Raw genomic sequence first — 24,121 nt, 5'->3', positions numbered from 1 at the left:
CTCCCAGCTCCTGAAGGATTCTTCATTCATCATTGAAAACTCCAGGGCGGGGAGTTATTATTTTCAACGGAGAACATTCTATTGCTAGAACAGGGGCAAATGTAAAATTTGATTTACGTGGTGTGTGAAACCATCCTCAGCTTTCGTGTACCTTCCTCTACATTTCTGTTTAAAATAGCTGAGCTTGGCAGATCTTGAGAAGGTATGAAGAGCTGGACTAGGGGACTTGGATGCGAGAACTTGAGGAATTTAAATAAAATCTCTCTCTCTCTCTCTCTCTCTCTCTCTCTCTCTCTCTCTCTCTCTCTCTCTCTCTCTCTCTCTCTCTCTCTCTCTCTCTCTCTCTCCCTCCTTCCCTCCCTCTCTTGCTGTGTGTCTCCTTTCTCCTTCTCTCTGTATATGTCTGTCATAGAAGAAAAACTACTTGTGTTCTTTGTGAAATAAAGTGTTTTTCTGACTTTACCGAGATATTTATCAGCCCTGAAAATATGATATGCAACAGAAGAAGCTCCGTTGCTTAAAACCTGGTCTATATGCCATCAAATATGGGGGAAATTTGACCATCTTCTAATCACAGAGAATTTGGATAAATACTTCCATCCATCCATAGAGTCCTAATGAGGGGAGGAGAGCTGTGCGCTAAGATGTCCAGATAATAATAACAGCCAATCAAAAAATCAGACTTTATCAAGGTAGTAAAAATTATGATTTTTTTTCCCCAAGCAGAAGGGATGCTTAAAAGAATCGTTCTCCAGTACCAGGAGACATCTCCACCTGATTTGCAATGACAGAACATTGCGTTATTTTTTTTGGCATTTCAATTAGTTTTCTACAACAACAGAGCAAAGAAGATGATTGAAGGCAATATGGTTAATGTTTTTTTTTCTGTTTATCACAGAATTTTCCAGTCCCTCCCCTTTTTTTTCTCTTTTGTTCTTCTCTTTCCTCTCTAAACTAATGGCTCATGGAAGGAAATGATACATGAGGACTCTGTCTGTCTCTCTGTCAGCATCCTGACTCTCTGAAAACTGAGCCAATAGTGGATCAAAACTGGACCAAATCTACGAAGGACGTAAGGAAGGGAAAGAGAAAGAAAGAAAGGAAAGAGGGAGGTTTCTGGAACAAAGTGTAGATGTGCCATATTTGTTTCTCTTTCATATTCCTGGCTTGGGCAGTCTCTTTGCCATTGAGCAATGCCTTGGCGTATTGCAGTTGTTCCATTATGTTCCCTTTCCCCTTTGGGTCACAGGGCCAGAGGTGAAGTGTACATCGCCTGACCTTTGTGCTTCCCGATGCACACCACCAACACAGAAACAAGAAAGTTGCAGGTATGGGTAGTTCAGAAATGCACACAGACACGTATGTTCAGCATGTTACCTCCAATAGAATGGAATGGAATGGAATGGAATGGAGTCAAATAGAATGGAGTGGAGTGGAGTGGAGTGGAATGGAGTGGAATGGAATGGAATGGAATAGAATAGAATAGAATAGAAAATAGAATAGAATAGAATAGAATAGAATAGAATAGAATAGAATAGAATAGAATAGAATAGAATAGAATAGAATAGAATAGAATAGAAATAGAGTACAGTAGAATAGAATATAGAATATAGAATATAGAATATAGAATATAGAATATAGAATATAGAATATAGAATATAGAATATAGAATACAGAATACAGAATACAGAATAGAATAAAATAGAATAGAGTAGTGTAGAGAATAGAGAAGAGAAGGGAAGAGATTAGAATAGAAATAGAAATAGAATATAGTAGAATATAGAATATAGATTATAGAATATAGAATATGGAATAGAATAGAATAGAATTACAGAATAGAAGAGAACAGAAGAGAACAAAACAGAACAGAATAGAACAGAATAGAATAGAGATAGTTGACGACTACCTGGGCCTTTAAACATTGGAATAATTGCAAGCAACAGTATGCTCTCCAAAGTGTGAAAAACGGTGATGTGCCATTGTAACTTCAAATGGTCACTAAGTGAATTGTTGTAAGTCGGGGACTATCTGTATTCAATCCATATTGTCGTACGCGTGTGGGCATGCTTCTCTTGTCTTAATTAATTCAACACGATGCCACTGAAACAAGGAAGATATTGATGTAATCAGAATATAAACTCAGTAATAATTGGATCCATCCCCCCCTTCTCCAGCCATTGACCATTAGGGTGGATAACGACCATCGATGCCTTCCCTCAGTCATTACAATTGCAGCCGTGAAACCACTTTGTGGTGTTTTGTTGTTGTTTTTTTCCCTTTTAAATTTGGCGTGCGTCTTTTTCCGCACCTGCCTTTCGCTTCAGTTGAGTCTAGGGAAGGAGATAGGTCCTTTTGTTTTCAGTCTGGCCTTTGATTTAGGATTGAAATTGTCAAAAATATTCTTCTGAAGTGAGATGACTCATATGAGCAGAAGAATCTTGCTTGATTTTTGACCTATTTTTCTCTTTGGGTGATTTGCAAAAGCTTAATATGTATGCTACATATATGATCATATAGATGGCTGGCTAACTATCCTGGGGGCAGGGGGGGTAGGGTAAGGCAGGGTAGAGGAAGAGAAGGGGGTCAGGAATTTGAGTCATCAAAGGTTCTCCATTTGCACTGTCCTGGTTTCACTGGTGTAAGAAAACAAATTCTCTTGCTAGATTTAGCCTTTTTGGAAGGGCATGGCTGGTTACTGTAGGAAACGGGATGCTGAACGACAATCTGATCTAGCTGGGATATTTTAAGGCTATTATAATCCCAGCTTTCTGACCCACATAAAGAAACACTGTTTAGGAACTAGAATGACCTTCCTTAAAGGACGCCCTCCAATGTATTCTTTATCCATCCCACCATCCTAACATCCAACATCGGTGAAAGACAACAGGTGGTAAGGAAGGCTGGTGTTTCTTCCCCCCCCTCCATCTTAACTTGGAACCAGATGTCCTTACAACTTTCAAGAGAGGGATGATTGAAAGCATCCTGTCGTGTTGTATTACTGTGTGGGTTGGAAATATTACTGTTTCAGACAAGAAGGTTGTGCAGAGAGTGGTGAGAACAGCAAAAAGAGATTATGGGAAGTGAATGGAATAGAATAGAATAGAATAGAATAGAATAGAATAGAATAGAATAGAGCTGGAAGGGACCTTGGAGGTCTTCTAGTCCAGCCCCCTGCTCAAGCAGGAGAACCTATGCCATCTCAGACAGGTGATCGTCCAATCTCTTCTTGAAAATTTCCAGTGATGGAGCACCCACGATTTCTGAAGGCAAAGCTGTTCCACTGGTTGATTGTCCTCACTGTCAGGAAGTTTCTCCTTAATTCCAGGTTGCTTCTCTCTTTGATCAGTTTCCAACCATTGTTTTTTGTCCTTCCCTCAGGTGCTTTGGTGAACATCCCACTCCCCTCTTCTTTGTGGCAGCTCCTCAAATTCTGGAACACTGCTATCATGTCTCTACTATTTCTTCTTTTCTTTAGACTAGCCAAACCCAAGTCCCATAGCCGTTCTTCATATGTTTTAGTCTCCAGGTCTTGGATCATCTTAGTTGCTCTTCTCTGAATAGAAGAGAATAGAATATAGAACAAGAACAAGAACAAGAATAGAATAGAATAGCAGAGTTGGAAGGGACTGTGGAGGTCTTCTAGTCCAACCACCTGCTCAGGCAGGATACCTTAATCCATTTCAGATAAAAAAAACTTCCAGTGTTGGCACATTCACACCTTCTGGAGGCAAATTGTTCCACTGATTAATTGTTCTGTCAGGAAATTTCTCCTTAGTTCCAGGTTGCTTCTCTCCTAGATTAGTTTCCATCCGTTGTTTCTTTTTTTTTTTATTAAAAAGTTTTATCATACATTTTATCTTTAACAAACCCCCCTACCCCTCCCCTATCCCTCCCTCCTTACCCCTCCCCCCCTCCCCCCCCGACTTCCCAGAGCTAAGTACAAGGTATAAAAAACAAAAAAAAGAATCATAAACAACCACATGCTAACAACCGTAAACTCTAAAATCTATCACTCTCTAGCTCATATAGAATAACTACAAACACTATTAATATAAAATCTTCATTTCAAAAAAAGGATTTAGGCAATCTAGCATGACTTGGGACGCGCTTAAAAGCTCCAGCCTTGTCCATCTGTACATCCAAAACACCATTCCAATCCCCCATAAAAATAACAGATTTATAATCCAACTGGGTAAGCTTTGTATAAAGTAAACTAAAAAAGTCAGCTTGTTGTTAATTAGGAGCATATAATCCAACTAAAAGCGTCTTTTTGCCTTCTAGCAGCAGCTCTATCATACAAACATATAACATCTATCTTGAATTGTTTTAAATATTGAAAAACTTTCTGCCTCTTCTGTGGTGAATTTAGTCCATTAACGTTCCAAGTTAAAAATTTAGTTGTCATGCATATCATCCCAAAGCTCTTAAAGCGCTGCTCTGATAGGACTATCTTTTTTAGGCCGTGCTCCTCCCACTGCTTGGCTATAAGTACGTTGTGAAAGTTCCATAGACTTCTGCTGATCTTGTTCTTTTATTTTTTATTTTTTAATCGTTTTAAAGCAGCACGCGTCACCCTCTGCTCTCTAAGATCATCCAAAGAAGTTGTAGCTTGATCTCCTCCAGCACCGTTCTCCTCTGTCTGTCCATCTTCAGCCTCTTGATGTTCTCCTTCTCCAGATCTCTTTGCAGCTTCCAAAAGTAATAATGGGGTTGCTTTTAAAACGTTATTGTAAAAATCACGCGCCTGCATCACAGTAACCAAACGGTACCTTTTACCTTCGTGCATCACCATCAACCCAACTGGGATCTCCCATCTGAACCTTATATCTCGTTGTTTGAGCTCTTGCACAACAAATGTAAAATCCTTCCTTCTCCTTAAAATCTTTGGAGGAATTTCTTTTAGAACCAAAACTTCTTGATCAGCAATCACAACTTTAGAATCATAGGCAGCTTGTATAACTTCATCTCTAATTTCCCTCTTTACAAAATAAACCACCACATCTCTAGGCAGCTTTCTCTGTCTAGCAATCCATGAATTCACACGAAACACTTTATCCATGCCTCCCTTTATTTCAGATGCTGGCTGGTTCAATACCACTTCCAGAGCCTCAGAAATCAGCTGCTTTAGATCTTCCTTAATATTCTCTTTTAAGCCTCTGATTCTAACAGCAAACTGCATCTGATAATATTGAGCAAGACTCAATTCTCTGTCCATTTTGTCTCTTAAATCTTCATTCTCCAATACTTTTGCTTCTAATATGGCATTCTTTTGAGTCAAATCTTCCACTTTTTCATCCAGGTCTTCCACACATTCAGCCACTTTATACACTGAAGACAAAATGTCTGCCTTCATCACACTGAACTTCTGTTCCATCCTCTCTTCCATTCTCTCCTCCAATTTCTCCAATTTCTCCTCCATCCGTGCAAATTTATCCGTTGTTTCTTGTCCTGCATTCTGGTGCTTTGGAGAATAAGTTGACTCCTCCCTTCTTTCTGGCTGCCCTTCAAATACTGGAAGACTGCTCTCACGTCACCCCTAGCTCTTCTTTCTATTAAACTAGACATTGCTAATTCCTGCAACTGGAAGACTGCTCTCACATCACCCCTAGCTCTTCTTTCTATTAAACTAGACATTGCTAATTCCTGCAACTGTTCTTCATATGTTTTAGCCTCAGCCCTCTAATCATCTTTATTGCTCTTCTCCGTAATCTTTTCCCTAAGCGAAACAAAATGTATACAGAGCTAAATGCTAACCACCCTTGATAAACTTGTAATTTATACTTCAGTTGCATTCATATTAAAAGCATAACTAAAATATTTTTAAAAGGACATTTGATAAGCAGTGATAGAGAAGAGACTGTGATCATGAGAATGGGTTGCTTAAGGAAGGGCAAATCCCACAGGTGGGATTGTTGTCTTCTTCTTTTACTGTGCTTAATTTCATTCTGTCTCATTTCTGTTTCTTTTCTCCATGTTATTTCACAAGCCACATATTCATATCCATTTTGGCATTTTCTTGGAAGCATTTCTGTTAATGTAATGAATCATTGTGTGCCTATTTGCTTCATGTGTGCTTTAAGTATATGTTTGTCTTTGATTCTTCAGTTCAACGCTGGCAAAATTTCAACCTAAATTGATAAAAAAACATAATCTGCAATTTCAGTTTGATGTCAGCATCTCTTCTGTTGCTATTCTTGAATTGTGAATCATTTCAGGGCAGTGTACAGGATAGTGAAGGAAGGAGGAAGAGAGAGGGAAGGATACAACAAAAAGAGGGAGGGAGGGAGGAAAGAAGCGAGAGGAGAGAGGGAAGGGAAGGGAAGAAGGAAGGGAAGAAGAAAAGAAGAAAGGAAGAAGGAGAGAGGGAACGAAAGAACAAAAAGGGAGAGGGAGGAAAGAAGGAAAGATTGAAGAAGAGGAGAGAGGGAAGGAAGGGAAGAAGAAATGAGAGAAGGAAGGGAAGAAGGAAGGGAAGAAGAAAGAAGAAAGGAAGGAGGAGGAGAGAGGTAACAAAAGAACAAAAAGAGGGAGGGAGGAAGGAAGGAAAGAAGGAAGAGGAGGAGAGAAGGAAGAGAAGAAGAAAGGAAGGAAGAGGAGAGAGGGAATGAAAGAATGAAAAGAGGGAGGCATGAATGAAAGAAGGAAAGAAGGAATAGAGGAAAGATAGAAGTAAAGAAGGAAGGGAAGAAGAAAAGAAGAAAGGGCGGAGGAGGAGAGAGGGAAGGAACTAAAGAGAGGAGGGAGGAAGTAAAGAAGGAGTGAGTGAATGAATGAGTGTGTAGCGAAGGAAGGAAGAAAAGAATTTGAGAGGGTTGGTAGTAGTTAGAACTTCACTCTGATCACAGAAAGGCAAAAGTATAAAGCTGCAAAGTTGAAAATATTTTAAATACAACAGAATGCAAATAAAAGACCCCCCCAGCTGCCAATGGTCCAGTGGAGCAAAGTAGCTGGAATCATCTCACATGACTTTCAAAGAAAGCATTTTTAGATGAAAACTCCAATTGTACCTTGCAAGGTTTCTGCCAGCTTCTTTGTTATAGGCTGCATTATGGATTTCTATCTGGAAAACGAGTCACAGATTTTGGCAGTGCATTGGAAAGAAGCTCTAGGCACCACACAACGCAACCCCGAGGGGACGCATCTGGCCCCTAGTTCACCTTCTGCCGAACTCTCTGCTAGGTGGAACTTCCCTGCCTTGGACCACTTTTGCTGAATTTACCACCCAATATTGCCCAAGTGTGAAAATGTGGGAAGACCAAGCAACCTCCTCCATCTCCAAAGAAATCCGAGACCTGAAACTGGCTAGCAAATAGGTCGGTTGAGGACCATCCTGGTGCCAGGACAAGAAACAATGGATGGAAATTAATCAAGAAGAGAACCAGCCTAGAAATAAGGAGAAACTTCCTGACGGTGAGAACAATCAACCAGTGGAACGGCTTGCCTCTAGAAGTTGTGGGCGCTCCATCACTGGAGCCTTTTAAGAAGAGACTCGATAGTCATTTATCTGAAATGGCAGGGTCTCCTGCTTGAGCAGAGGTTTGGACTAGAAGACGTCCAAGGTCCCTTCTAACTCTGTTATTCTGAAGTGTGACAAAGGAAGAAGGGCATCTAGATCATTCTTGGAAGCCTGGCATTAAGCATGCAAACCAAGGGCATCAGTTCAAATGCTTTCCGCCGCTATGTTTGCACACAACTATAAAAACATGCAGGGACCCAACTCCCAACTTTGAGAAAAATGTGTTTAGCGGTTTATTTGGAAAAAAAGAAACCTCTAGCAGAGTCTTGCACAACCTTTAAGATATGTGAATTACAACTGCCAGAACTCCCCAGCCAGCTATCGTATGCTGGGAGTTGACGTCCACATCACTTAAAGTTGCTAAAGTTGAAAAATACTACTCTACAAGATCATGTAGAAAAATGTTTGTTTTCCATTGTTACTTTTTTAGTGCAAGGATTGTAAGTGCAGAGAAGGACAAAATTACATTCCTGCTTGCAGCGGGGCCAGCCTCATCTGTGATCACACTGATGTCACATTCTACCTATTTCATTTGCCGTCAAAGTGTTGGCAGCAAAATCAGGTCCTGTTCCAGGCTGGGAGAAAGATGCTGTAGAAATAAACTGAAGGCAGGCTGCATTTTGGAAAGGTGGTCTCTGTTTTCTTTGATAGCCACAAACTAAAGTGACGGCAGCATGTTTCTGGGATGGCTGAGAAAATGGAGTTGAGAATAGATGGTTTTTTATACATTCTTTGTGGCTTTGTGTTTGAGATGCCTGTTTGCTGTGAAATGTACTTTGACCTGTGCTTGAGTGTGCCCGGCACACTCAAGCAGCCCCAGCCCCAGGGAAGCAGGATATGACCTTTGGGACATAATTGGATTAACCCACCACCTTCAGAATACCAGAAAGTCACACTCAGACTCAGGTCAAAGTTCATGCCACAGGAACAACTCCAAAGAAAAGGCTCCAGAGGGTATAAAACCCCACTCCCTACATGTACTCACTCTCTTTTCTTTCAGAGTCATCTTCCTGTCTGGCTCTCCTCTTCAATAAACTGCAACCTTCTTTCTAAAGCAGCCTCCATTTTGATTATTCCCAGCTTGGACTGGACCCTGATGAAGATTTTTCTTCTCCTCTTTTCCTTTAGGGGAAATATAACACTCTGCCTCTTTTAATATTTCCCAAAATATTTCATTCTCGGGGGAGGGGAAGGGCTTCCCACAATTGGCAAAAATTCAAGGAGAATGCGTACATGCATGGTTTTAAAGATGTCATTCTATTCACCACACTCAGCATTCTAGCAGATTCCTTGCAGCAGTTACTGGCACAGGTCCACTAACCACCTGGGATCTGTGGAAGGAGGTCCCTGTAGGTCAGTCTTGTCCTCTTTGTGGTGGATAGACATGCCTGGGCATGTGCCTTGCCTGAGATAGCCTTGTTTACTGCTTTGTTTTGAGATGGTAGCAGAGACAGTCGGGATGGCTATTTCTGAGGATCTAGCAAGGCCTAGCTTCAGTTTAGGAGACCTCTGTAAATTGGTCCTTTATGCATAACTCTTTGATCCTTTAGCACATCCAATATTCTTCATAACCCCTGAGGGAAGTCAGCTTCCCAAAGAAGGAAATGTTAAAAGGACAGAAAAATATATTTCCTAAAAAGAAATTGAAGAACCAGGAAAGCATGCCCAGTTTTCTTAATAGTCTCAGGTCTTCTTCCCCTCAAGCAGAAAACCAGTTCTATAGACATGCAAATGTGAGCCATCGAGAAGGTTGGAGCTAGAGGCTTAGGAAGACAAAGGCCTAACAACTACATACTTCAGCCCCAGGGAAGCAGGGGCTGGGACATACCCGCAACCATCAAGAATCCTAGAAGGGCATATCTGGACTCAGGTCAGGATATGTGACACAGGAAATAACTTCAAACAGGAACAGGAAATAACTCCAAACAATAGAGTCTAGAGGATATACAAACCCACTACCCACATGTGCTCAGCCCTTTTTCAGCTGGATCCATCTTTCTGTTTGGCCTTTCTCTGCAATAAACTGTAACCTTCTTCCTAAAGCAGTCTCCATGTTGTTTATCCCCGGCTTGGATGGAACCATGATGAAAACTTTTCTTCCAACAACCACTTCCAAAGCAATTCACCAAATGGCATGCAGAACAAAGGAATCAAACTTCCAGTGAACCAGACTTGGGAAACAAGCTACGTTTCCCCAAGCTCACCCCTGGGGCCTTGGACATTTGTTTATATTAGACTCTTGCAGAAGACCTCTCTGGCATCTGTTTCTAGCAAGTAGGAATAGATTTGATGAAGGAGATTTTTGCTTTTCAAATGGTTGCCGAGAAGAACTTTGGAGCAACTTCAAAAGGGTGAAAAGTGAGGCTTCTGCCCATAATGAATGGAAAGAAGGCCAAAATGTCTGTCAATCTCCTGCTTACCCCCTACAGCAGACATGTCAAACTCGCCATGTCACATGAGGTCGCACGACATATCGGCATTGTTTTGCCATTGCTGGCAATGGGGTGGGCGCAGTTTCCACGTGACGCATCTGTCCCACGGGCCAGACGTTTGATACCCCTGCTGTACAGTATCTCTTTAGCACTGCAGCAACCTGCTGTGAGGCTGTGCAGAAATAATGATGATGATGATGATGATGATGATGATGATGATGATGATGATGATGATGATAACAACAACAACTCCAGCAAAGCTACAAAAAACTGTGCTACTCGGAACATCTTACATTTTAAGGAGATACCTGGTTGATACCTAGGATGCTGGCAGCAACTCGTGTCAACCATTAGTGCTGGTCAGTTTGAATGTTCAGTTGACTGAGTTTCATGTTTAATGAATAAAATTTACATAATAATAATAATAATAATAGGATGATGATGATGAAAGGGACCTTGGAGTTCATCTAATCCAACCCCTCTGCTCAGGCAGGAAACCCTATACCATTTCAGACAAATGTTTCTCCAATCTCTTCTTAAAAACTTCCAGTGTTGGAGCATTCACAACTTCTGGAGGAAGGTTGTTCCACTCATTTATTATTCTAACTGTCAGGAAATTTCTCCTTAGTTCTGGTTGCTTCTCTCCTTGATTAGTTTCCATATGTTGCTTCTTGTCCCGCCTTCAAGTGCTTTGGAGAATAGCTTGACCCCCTTTTCTTTGTGGCAGCCCCTCAAATACTAGAACACTGCTATCATGTCACCCTTGGTCCTTCTTTTCATTAAACTAGAGATACCCAATTCCAGCAACCGTTCCTTATATGTTTGAGCCTCCGGTCTTCTGATCATCTTTCTTGCTCTTCTCTGCACTCTTTCTAGAGTCTCAACATCTTTTTTACATCGTGGTTACCAAAGGATCCTCAAAGGAACAGTTTCCTCTCATGATGGTTCTAGCAAAGCAACTTGGAAAGCCTTCCATGAAGCAACCTGATCTTTTCCACCATATCTGTGAAGCAAACAAGGCTCAGCTTTTCAACTCCACTTAGTTTTTTTCCTGTAAGTTTGGCTGGGGAATTCTGGGAGTTGAAGTCCCCAAGTCTTAAAGTCGCCAAGTTTGGAGAGCCCTGGCTTAGACAATTGGAGTATATTGACTCCCTAGGACAGGGGTCTTCAAACTTGGCCCTTTTATGACTTGGGGACTTCAACTCCCAGAATTCCTCAGCCAGGCATGCTGGCTGAGGAATTCTGGGAGTTGAAGTTCTGAAGTCAGAAAAGGGTCAAGTTTGAAGACCCTTGCCCTATGACTACCTAGAATTAAGGATAAATTTCCTGACAGTTATTGAGATTAGCTCTACTGTAATAATAGCCTCTTGCAGGTCTGATGTTGCTGGGTCTTCTTCCCCTTCTTATAACCATCTGAACCATGGCGGTCTGCCTGAGCTTCTTCCAAATGCTATCTGGTTCCTCAGAGCTGAACAAATGTTTCAGTCCCTTTGCCTGGATAACAATTCTTGCATTTTCCATCAAGGTCATATATTTTTTTATCTATCTATCTATCTATCTATCTATCTATCTATCTATCTATCTATCTATCTATCTATCTATCTATCTATTTATCATCTCTATATCATTTATCTATCTATCTATCTATCTATCTATCTATCTATCTATCTATCTATCTATCTATCTATCTATCTATCTACCTACCTACCTACCTACCTACCTACCTACCTACCTACCTACCTATCTATCTATCTATCTATCTATCTATCTATCTATCTATCTATCTATCTATCTATCTATCTATCTATCTATCTATCTATCTATCTTCTCTATATCATTTATCTATCTATCTATCTATCTATCATCTATCTATCTATCTATCTATCTATCTATCTATCTATCTATCTATCTATCTATCTATCTATCTATCTATCTATCTATCTATCTACCTACCTACCTACCTACCTACCTACCTATCTATCTATCTATCTATCTATCTATCTATCTATCTATCTATCTATCTATCTATCTATCTATCTATCTATCTATCTATCTATCTATCTATCTATCTATCTATCTATCTATCTATCTACCTACCTACCTACCTACCTACCTACCTACCTACCTATCTATCTATCTATCTATCTATCTATCTATCTATCTATCTATCTATCTATCTATCTATCTATCTATCTTCTCTATAACATTTATCTATCTATCTATCTATCTATCTATCTATCTATCTACCTACCTACCTACCTACCTACCTACCTACCTACCTACCTATCTATCTATCTATCTATCTATCTATCTATCTATCTATCTATCTATCTATCTATCTATCTATCTTTTTGTCAAGGAACTATAGGAAGTCAGCCCCCCCTCCCCCGAGAAGGAAATATTAAAAGGGCAGAAAAATATATTTCCTCAGAGGATCTTAAAAAGGCAGAAAAACATGCCCAGTTTTCTTAATGGTCCCAGGTCTTCCTCCCCCAGGCAGAGGCCAGCTCTGTAGAAATGCAGATGTAAATCCAGGAAGGTTGAAGCTAGAAGTTTAAGAAGACAAAGACACCTAAAGCAGGATATGACCTTTGGGACATAATAGGATTAACCCATCACCCATCAGAATACCAGAAAGGCACACCCAGATTCAGGTTAGAATACACGACAAAGGCTTAACATCTACATCCTCCAGCTCCAGGGAAGCAGGGGCTGGGATATACCCGCAACCATCAAGAATCCTAGAAGGGCATACATGGACTCAGGTCAGGATATGTGAGACAGGAAATAGCCTCAAATCAGGAACAGGAAACAACTCCAAACAAAAGGCTCCAGAGGGTATAAAAACCCACTTCCTACATGTGCTCTCTCTCTCTCTTTTTAATAAAGATTTTATTAGTTTTTTTTCCTTACATACATATGTTAGTTTTTCAACCAGTGTGCAGTCTGGGTTCAAAAGCACTCATACATAGTCAAATTCTAATCTTTGGTTCTCTCTTCTAGCCATTTGTAGAATGACTCCCAGGTTTGGTAGTATTCTGTTTCTTCTTTATCTTTCCATCTCATAGTTAGTCTGTCCATCTCTGCGCATTCCAATATTTTTGTAATTATTTCTTCCTCTGGTGTTACTCCTTCATTTTCCCAGTATTGCGCAAAGGCTGTTCTTGCTGCTGTTGTGATGTGTAGAACCAAATATAAACTTCGTTTATTAATCTTTTCTGGTATCATACCTAATAGAAAAAGTTCAGGATTAAATTCTACATGTTCTCCCAACATTTTTTCTAACCAGGCATGTATTTTCCCCCCCCAATAAGCCTTTGCTTTACCACATGTCCACCAGATATGATAATACGTGCCTGAGTTATGTTTACATTTCCAACATCTATCTGACATATTTTTAAACTTTTTTGCAAATCACAGTCATCTTTCTGTCGGGCTCTCCTCTTCAATAAACTGCAAACTTCTTTCTAAAGCAGCCGCCATGTTGTTTATTCCCGGCTTGGACTGAACCACGATGAAGACGTTTCTTTCAACAGAACCTTCTGGCAGAAGCAGGGGATTTTGCCCTTGAAGACCACGGCAAATCACTTCCCTAATGATTTTTCTGGATATTAAATCACCACGTTTCAATATCAGCTGGAAGGAAGGAAGGAAGGAACCTAGAAATATCCTGACAGTGAGAACAATTAACCAGTGGAACAACTGGCCACCAGAAGTTGTGGGTGCTGCAACACAGGAGGCTTTTAAGAAGAGACTGGAGAACCATTTGTCTGAAATGGTATAGGGTTTCCTGCCTGAGCAGGGGGTTGGACTAGATGACCTCCAAGGTCCCTTCCAATCCTGTTATTCTGTTATTCAAAGTCATGCATTTGGGCTTTAGGATGCCCATTTGAATGAAGGACATCCATTTGAACCCTGCTGGCTACAGCTACGGATTTCTTTGCATCCAATGACATGCTTTCAACAAATGATCCTTAAAAAGGATCTCTTCCCACCCCCTGCCCCCCGCCCCCACCCCCGCCATTCGACCCCCACTTCTGCCTGGTGCGTAAAATGTTTTCATCAGCCTTTTAACCATGTTGATCTTCTTCATCCCTTTAAGCTAGTTACGTGTGCCTGTTGTTTAGCCCTCTTTGCGCTGCTCAGCCCGGCAGCAATATTTTCTGGAAGAGACAGTTGTGCCAGATGCTGCCGGCATTTAGCAAATGGAGTCTCTCTTTTTATATTGAGGCAGAAGAAGGGGGGGAGAGAGAGACGGACACCGTCGTCTTTCCTGTGCTACTTTCTATTAATATTGGATGCCAAGCTCTTGTCCTCAACCCTATTTTTTTTATTAAAAAAAAGAACGGACATTCCATTTAAGAAACCAATCAATCAAACAGCACAGGGAGGCCAAAAGAGAAGTTGGGAAGTTAGGCTCTTTACTGCCTCATCAGATTTTCAAGAGGTGGAGCAGGGAGGGGGGAGAAAGGAAAATGGGCTGTTTTTGTATCGGCTCCAAGGCCCGGGTCCCCCCATTCCTTCTCTGATCCTTCTGCGGATGCCAGGAACGGTCAGAGGGCTTCATTAAATTGTGGAGGGAAGTCATTATTTTCACAGACCAGCAATCTATCAGAGGAGCTAATTTCCTACCATTACCAAAAATGCACCACATTTAATTGAAGTTGGAAGCAGCTTGCCAAAGTTAGTTGGGTCATAAATAGAGGGAGGGAGGGTTGGGTTTCCTGAACTCTTTTCAGGGAAAAAAAAAGGTTTTGTCTGCTTTTTTGCAATGGAAATCACAAAGAGAACTTACTCCCTTTCCCTCCCTCCCTCCCTCCCTCCCCCTCCCTCCCTTCTATCTCCCTTATCCCTCCCCTTCCTTCCTTCCTTCCTTCCTTTCTTCCTTCCTTCCTTCCTTCCTTCCTTCCACCTATCTTATCCCTCCCCTTCCTTCCTTCCTTCCTTCCTTCCTCCCTCCCTCCCTCCCTTCCTTCCTTCCTTCTTACCTATCTACCTACCTTCCTTCCACCTATCTTATCCCTCCCCTTCCTTCCTTCCTCCCTCCCTTCCATCCATCTCTCTTCCTTCCTTCCTTCCATGTCTCTTATCCATCCCCTTCCTTTCTCGCTTCCTTCCATCTCTCATCTTCCTTCCTACCTTCCTTCCTTCCACCTCTTATCCCTCCTCTTCCTTCCTTCCTTCCTTCCTTCCTTCCTTCTTCCTTCCTTCCTTCCTTCCTTCCTTCCTCCCTCCCTCCCTTCCTTCTTACCTATCTACCTACCTTCCTTCCACCTATCTTATCCCTCCCCTTCCTTCCTTCCTCCCTCCCTCCCTCCCTTCTTACCTATCTACCTACCTTCCTTCCACCTATCTTATCCCTCCCCTTCCTTCCTTCCTTCCTTCCTCCCTCCCTCCCTTCCTTCTTACCTATCTACCTACCTTCCTTCCACCTATCTTATCCCTCCCCTTCCTTCCTTCCTCCCTCCCTTCCATCCATCTCTCTTCCTTCCTTCCTTCCATGTCTCTTATCCATCCCCTTCCTTTCTCGCTTCCTTCCATCTCTCATCTTCCTTCCTTCCTTCCTCCCTCCCTCCTTCCTACCTTCCTTCCTTCCACCTCTTATCCCTCCCCTTCCTTCCTTCCTTCCTTCCTTCCTTCCTTCCTTCCTTCCTTCCTTCCTTCCTTTTCTTTTTTCTGCCAGTTAGGTGCCATTTACATGGAACATTAATAGATCTCTTAAACTCTCCCTCTCACAGACCCTTTGGAAGTTGCTGTTGTTATTTTTTTTTTATGTAACCAAAGTGGAAAATTGTCAAGCACCCAGGGGCATAATCATAATATTGTTATGTAATTAATCCTGCTTAATTTTCTGTAGGTTGAAATTAAATCCAACATGAGGTCCATTAGCCACTGCCTAAATTGAAAGTGGTTCTTTTCCGAGCACAATTTCATAGATGGTGTTTAACAAGATTTATTAGGAAAAGCAGATGAGACTTGGAATGTCATGCCAGAACCTGAATAGTTTGACCACTGACTGTGGGCTTCTGAAAGTGGGCAGGCAAAGGGTCCCAAATGATTAAACACGTATTGTAACACATAGGCTGCCCTTTATTTTTGCACATGCAAAATACTCAGCCAAGTATGTTTGTTGGTTTGAGTATATTGGCCTCCACACAAGGGGTAGCACTCCATAGCACCGTGACTTCCTAATCTCATGTAAGACCATAGCTCTCATCAGAGTAACGAACCCTTTAACTTCAAAGGCATACATGTGGTTTTTCCAATGCAAATTTTAGATTTAAAGTTTCCTACCTGATCTTCTCTATTTCTCTGATCTCCTTTAAAGTCACTGGGAACCATTTCCCCACCCCACCCCTATATTTGCACTGAATTCAATGCTGGCTGGGGAATTCTGGGAGTTGAAGTCCACACATGTCTTAAAGTTGCCAAGTTTGAGAAACAAAGGTCGAATGAATTCGTATGTGTTCAGACTAATATTTTTAGTAGCTCTATCTAGGCACAAGTGGCACACTTCCCACCATTGAAAAGTTGATGCTCCTTCCCAACACCCCTCATGTGTCAGAACGGACAGAACGACAGAGTTGGAAGGGAGCTTAGAGGTCTTCTAGTCCAAGCAGTAGACCCTATACCAGTGGTGGCGAACCTATGGCATGCCTGCCAGAGGCAGCACTCAGAGCTCTCTCCGTGGGCAGGCCTGCTGCTGTCAGCAGCTTGAGCAGGTCCATTAGGCTGCCTACGCCGCCTGTAGCGGCAGCCCCGCCCAGCACAAATTTAATTTAATTTAATTTTAATTCCATTTATATCCCGCCCTTCTCCGAAGACTCAGGGCGGCTTACAAGCTTAGCAGTAGCCTTCATTCTATGTATATGCCTGCTTATTAGGGCTTTCACACACCCCCCAAGCGGCATTATTACAAAGTCAGCTTAATTGCCCCCAACAATCTGGGTCCTCATTTTACCTACCTCGGAAGGATGGAAGGCTGAGTCAACCTTGAGCCTGGTGGGACTCGAACCTGCACTAATTGCAGGCAGCTGGTGTTACTTAGGGAGGCATTAGCCCACTGCTCCACCAAGGCCAAAGAAGGCAAAGCAGCCAGCTAGCTTGAGTAGAGGTGGTAGATCACGCCCCCATGTGCTCGCTGGCCTCTGTGTGTGGGGGCTGATGGTGTCAGGCAGCATCTGCCCCTGCCTCGCCTTGCCCCTCAGCAATGGCACCCCCACCCTACCCCCTGCCTCACCCTGCAGGACAAGCCTCCTGCCCACCGCTCTACTACCAGAGACCCTCTGGATCTCCCCCAATCCTGCCCAGCCCCCACAGGCATCCCCCCCATGAGTAGCATCAAGGTGGCCACGCCTATCCAGTCTGCCGTGACCACCGCAGCCACGCCCACCTAGTGGGTCACACCCCCACCCACCCACCCTGAGGGCACCACAATGCTGATGCGGCCCCTGACACTTTGCGATAAATAAGTGGGTTTTGGGTTGCGGTTTGGGCACTCGGTCTCTAAAAGGTTCTCCATCACTGCCCTAGAGCATTCCAGACAAGGGACTGTCCAGTCTCTTCTTGGTTAAGTAAATTTTTAATCTATCAGCAATTATTGTCGCAAATATTTTATAATCTGAATTAAGAAGGGATATTGGCCTATAATTTTTAATATGCTTCAAAGGGAAGTCATCCTTAGGAATCAAACTAATATTTGCCTCCAACCAAGTTTGCGGGACTATAGCCTCATTCAAAATTTCATTAAATAGATCTTTCATACGTTTTCCCAACGCTTCCACTAATACCTTATACAATTCTGCAGGAATTCCGTCAGTGCCTGGGTTTTTTTTGACATTTCTGTTGCCTGACCGCTTTTTCAATTTCTGCTATTGTTATCTCCTGATCTAAGGCCTCTTTCTCATTAGGAAGTAACTTAGGAAGGTCTGACTCCATCAGGTATTGTTTAATCCTCTCCTCAGGAACCTCTTCTTCCTGATATAATTCTGTAAAAAAATAATAATTCTTAAAAGCCTCCAGTGATGGAGCACCCACAAAACTTTACAGCTCTCACTTGGGATTAATTCAGTATTAACTCTTTCTTCTGTTCTCCCATAGAACTGTTGACTACAGGAGATTACCTTAGCACAGATGACATTTCCTAGTTTGGGTGATGAGACCTCTGCAAGAAAATGACCAAGGACACCTCATTTCAACCCTTTATCGGTTAGCCTAGTCTCAGACTAACCCCAGTACTAAATAGCCCCCTTGCCCTAGTCAAGGCCAGCTCTGAAGCTCAGCACAGGGAGCAAAACTGGGCACCGTTTGATCAGAATTGATATTGATATTGATTTAATATTTCCGAAAACCACAAGGGACATTTCCTTCCACCAAGGATCCTGGGTAGCACATCATTTCAAATTTAGTTATTACAGATACAAACAAGATATGAGTAAAAGAAGTATTATATCCTTCCAAATAAAAACAATAATAGAGTCTAAATTTAAGGGCCACCTCCTTCCCACCAGGACCCTTTAATCACTTTAGTAATTTCTACCTCTTATTACCTCAGTCTTATGCTGCAAGGAATACCAAAGAATATAATGCTTTCACATGATCTGGATTTAATAATAATCTTAATCACTGAATTTATAGATATTCGTATAGATGGCATGGATCTTGTCTTGTTTATTCTTTTTCTCTACTTAGTCATTTCTTTGCTATGCTTACTTTATTTGACTTTGCCAAGTTTTTTTTCCTCTTCTTTTTCTATCTTTGCACTTCATTACCCCTGTTCAGTCCATACTTTTTTTCTTTTATATTTTGGTATTTTAAGAATAAACATTAAAAATTAGTTCAAGGAAAATACAAAAGAAGAACAAGAAAGGTGATTGGGGGCTGAGGCTAAAACATATGAAGAACAGTTGCAGGAATTGGGAATGTCTAGTTCAGGGGCAGGCAGCCTTGGCTTTTTGATGACTTGTGGACTGATTCAGGAATTCTGGGTATTGAAGTCCACAAGTCATGAAAGAGCCAAGGGGTTGCCTACCCCTGGTCTAGTTGAATGAAGAGAAGGATGAGTGGGGACATGATAGCAGTGTTCCAATATCTTAGGGGCTGCCAGAAAGAAGAGGGGGGAAGGGTCAACCTATTTCTCCAAAGCACCTGAAAGCAGAACAAGAAGCAACAGATGGAAACTAATCAAGGAGAGAAGCAACCTAGAACTAAGGAGAAATTTCCTGACAGTGAGAACAATTAACCAGTGGAACGACTTGCCTCCAGAAGTTTTGGGTGCTCCCACACTGGAGATTGTTAAAAAGAGACTGGACAACCATTTTTCTGGAATGGCACAGAGTTTCCTGCTTGAGCAATAGGTTGGACTAGAAGACCTCCAAGGTCCCTTCCAACTCTGTTATACTGTTAAATCAGACACAATGTTGTAACTTGCTCTAAAACGCCTTGCCTTTTAAACCTGTCCATTCATCAGACTTACTGTCTAGATCAGGGGTCCTCAACCTTGGCAACGTTAAGACTTGTGGATTTCAACTCCCAGAATTCCTCAGCCAGCAAAGCTGGCTGAGGAATTCTGTGAGTTGAGGTCCACAAGTCTTAACGTTGCCAAGGTTGAGGACCCCTGATCTAGATGATGAAAATGCTTGGGACCATGAGAATGCAATAGCTTTTCTCTTCCTTTAGGCTAAGCCTTTCGGCTGTTGTTCATTTCATGGGGTCAGTTCTCCTAATTTTAATACTGTTTTTTTAAAAAAAATATTAACTTGATTGGCATTGACCCACTCTCCTTCTAGTCCGTGTCTTTATTTTATGATAATTTTCTCCCACTTTTCTATTAACAGAGCAGCCATGCAGCAGATAATTAAAAATAAACAGTCTTAAAAATACAACCTATATTTAAAAGCATGCTTTTACATCTTTTAACATTAACCACTGGGCGTCTACCATGTAATTACATGGCAGTATGCAAAGTTGACACACAGAGAAAGAAATAAAATTACGATAACATTTAAACTATGGATCAGTCAGGAAAGCGTGAACAGTTAGAAGAAGGAGTAAATAAAGACACCCATAGGAAGAGACAATCCAGTAAAATAAAATTAGGTCTTCTATGACTAAAACAAGGTTGGAATCAGACAAATTCCAGGTAGTCAGAAGTTCTCCTAAATGAGTGGACACCAGCAAGTCCCTTTTCCATGTGGGTTGTTTCAGTCTGAATTCCCTGGGGAAGTACGGTAAAATGTAGAAGTGATTTGTGAATGAACCAAACTGAAGCCACTCCTGTATGCAAAGAAGCCTTAAATTCGGTGCATATATGAAGAGCAACAAAGGGATTGGAGGCTACTAAACCGTACAAGGAATGACTGAGGGAACTGGATTTGTCTAGCTAACAAAGAGAAAGACTAGCATGATACAGTCTTAACATTAAGAAAACCAAGATCATGGCATCCGGCCCTCTCAATTCCTGGCAAATAAATGGGGAAGAAATGGAGGTAGTGACAGACTTTATTTTCCTGGTCTCCAAGATCACCGCAGATGGGGACTGCAGCCAAGAAATTAAAAGACACTTGCTCCTGGAGAGGAAAGCCATGGCAAATCTAGACAGCACACTAAAAAGCAGAGACATCACCCTGTCAACAAAAGTGCGTATAGTCAAGGCCATGGTTTTCCAGTTGCAATGTATGGCTGTGAAAGTTGGACCATAAGAAAGGCTGAGCGCCAAAGAATTGAGGCCTTTGAACTATGGTGCTGGAGAAGACTCCTGCGAGTCCCTTGGACTGCAAGGCAATCAAACTGGTCAGTCCTAGAGGAGATCAACCCTGACTACTCTTTAGAAGGCCAGATCCTGAAGTTGAAACTCAAATACTTTGGCCACCTAATGAGAAGGAAGGACTCACTGGAGAAGAGCCTAATGCTGGGAAAGATTGAGGGCAATAGAAGAAGGGGACGACAGAGAATGAGGTGGCTGGATGGAGTCACTGAAGCAGTAGGCATGAGCCTAAACGGACTCCAGAAGATGGTAGAGGACAGGAAGGTCTGGAGGAACATTGTCCATGGGGTCGCGATAGGTCGGACACAACTTCACAACTAACAACAAAGCATGATCCAGTAGCAGTCTTGAAAGGCAGTCAAAGGGAAGAGAGGCTGGTCTCCAAAGCACTTGAGGGCAGGACGAGAAGCAATGGGTGGAAGATCATTAAAGAGAAAACCAACCTAGAAGCAAGGAGAAATTTCCTGACAATGAGAACAAATAATCAGTGGAACAGCTTGCCTCCAGATGTTATGGGTGCTCCATCACTGGAGGTTTTCAAGAAGAGACAGGACAGTCACTTGTCTAGAATGGTATAGAGTCTCCTGCATGAGAAGGGGGTTGAACTAGAAGACCTCCAAGGTCCCTTCCAGCTCTATTCTATTCTATTTCTATTTCTATTTCTATTTCTATTTCTAATTCTACTCTACTCTACTCTACTCTACTCTACTCTACTCTACTCTACTCTACTCTATTCTATTCTATTCTATTCTATTCTATTCTATTCTATTCTATTCTATTCTATTCTATTCTATTCTATTCTATTCTATTCTATTCTATTCTATTCTATTCTATTCTATTCTAATCTTTCCAACCCTATTATTCCATGTTCTATTTTCTAAGACACATTCGGTTATTTGGATTTCTTGAAAAGGACACTGTACAATAAGATTGTTGCACAAAGAATCCTGAATATAGAAGCACAAAAAAGGTAATGGCATCTTCAATAAGGTCACCACACTGAAAGGGATGAGCCACTGTAAACATACTTTCCAAACTGCCAAATGTCTAAATGCAGGAAATGCCTAAACATCTTAGCGGGGTATTTACATGTGCAAGATTTGAGCAACTGGACAGGAAGATTTAACCAAGTCTCTTACAATGAACACAAGTGCATTTGCAGATCTCTAGCGATTGAATGTAAGCATATATTATTTGATTGTCAACTGTATGAGAAAGAGAGAGACTCACTTCTTGGACTGACCCTTATATTAAAACAAAGTATTTCACGTGTGGTCAGAACTCAAAAATCGCATATAACCGGGCCCTTTATTTGAATAAAACAGTTCAGTTGAAATCTGCACATGTAGGTCTGATCTGGGTTAATTGCATGGGTGACTCAGAAATATGATAATCTATCCCTTAGTTTATTCTTTTCATTTAATCTGCTTCTTACATTCTACTTTCACAGATGGTTTTATTGGGTAATGCTTTATGCTTTACTCTGTGTGGCCTATGGGTTAATTAGCAATATAGCTCTCTCTCTCTCTCTCTCTCTCTCTCTCTCTCTCTCTCTCTCTCTCTCTCTCTCTCTCTCTCTCTCTCTCTCTCTCTCTCTTGAAAATGACACTGGATAAGTGTACTAGAGGTTACCCAGTCTCCTAGGATAAGTGAAAAGAACCTAGAACTACGGAGAAATTTCCTAACAGTGAGAACAATCAACCAGTGGAACAACTTGCCTTCAGACGTTGTGGGGCTCCATCACTGGGGGCTTACGAAAAAGGAAGTGGACAATCATTTCTCTGAAATGTTATATAGGGTCTCCTGCTCAAGCGGTTGCTCTAGATTACAGAGGTCTCTGACCTTGGCAACTTTAAGACTTGTGGCCCTTAACTCCCAGAATTCCTGGCTGAGGAATTCTGGGAGTTGAAGTCCACAAGTCATAAAGTTGCCAAGGTTAAGGACCCCTGGTCTAGAAGACCTCCAAGGTCCCTTCCAGTTCTATTATTCTATGTCTGTACATGACGAAGCAAGTTTGCAAGTTAATAGGACGCAGTTAATAGAGCTTATAAGGAAGGGACTACATCAATAAAATCATGCTCAGTGTTTGTTGATGTCTCCAGAAGTTTTAATGAATATTGAATAAATTAATGCTGCATTGAATATTTGGGACTGTATGACATTGCAGAATTTGACATGTTCCTGATCCTCACCAGCAATTGTTCTCTAATAAAAAAAATCTGCTTTGTTAAGACATATAAACAAAATGCAGATCTGAATTCTTCCACAGTCCTCTGGCTTTTATTACACACTGGATAGATTCATAAATATTGCTTGTATGCAACTGTGCACTGCTGACATTTTTACAGTTGCCAGCATTGTTTTAGACCTTGTGTCATTAGCAAACAGATTGCGATGTATCACAATTATGAGAAACAAATGAGGTTACTGGGCAAATTATTTTTGTAATAAGGCTATTTTGTATTATCTTATTTTTATACCTAATATGTTTTTCTTGCATGCCTTTGCAAAGGGTTTTTTTTAAATGATTTAGTAATTTAGCCTTCAGTATTCTTGTATCCTTTTAGTACACTAGTACTTATATTTATTGCTATATCAGATTTTTAATGTTATTTCCATTGGTGCTCTGTAAACCCTTACATAACTATATATTATTCTGGCCAGTGACCATAATAAGAATGTTCTTTCTGTCCTCATCAGTGCCTCTGTACACTGCCCCACCAAATTATACTTTCTTATGCATCTAAAGGGGGAAAGTTGTAAAATACCTGAGGGTGATGTATTAGCAAGATCTATTTTTATTTGATATTGCTGTGTGTGCCTTTGAGTCAATGCAGACTCCTAGCAACTACCTGGACAAGTCTCTACAGCTTTGCTGTTGTTTGGAAGCGGTTTGCCATTGCCTCCTTCTTAGGGCCCAGAGAAAGTGACTGGTCCAAGGTCACCCAGCTAGTTTTGAGCTAGGGCAGGATTAGAACTCACAGTTTCCCAGTTTCTGGCCTGATGCCTTAACTACTGCACCATACTGCAGGGGTCTTCAAACTTGGCCCTTTTATGACTTGTGGACTTCAACCCCCAGAATTCCCTCAGCCAGCATGCCTGGCTGAGGAATTCTGGGAATTGAAGTCCACAAGTCATAAAAGGGCCAAGGTTGAAGACCCCTGTTGTGAATGCTCCAAGACTGGAAGTTTTTAAAAAGAGATTGGACAACCATTTGTCTGAAATGGTGTAGGGTTTCCTGCCTGAGCAAGGGGTTGGACTAGAGGACCTCCAAGGTCCCTTCCAACAACAACAACAAAACAACAACAACAACAACAACAACAACAACAACAATAATAATAATGGGAGCCATGGCAGAGAAGAACCTCCACTCACTGGGTCCGCAGCACGGCCCCCCTGTCAATGCAG

This window comes from Vipera berus (genome assembly GCF_964194415.1).
Source record: "Vipera berus genome assembly, chromosome: 10".
Lineage (NCBI taxonomy): Eukaryota > Metazoa > Chordata > Lepidosauria > Squamata > Viperidae > Vipera > Vipera berus.
This window is presented reverse-complemented; position numbering follows the sequence as displayed.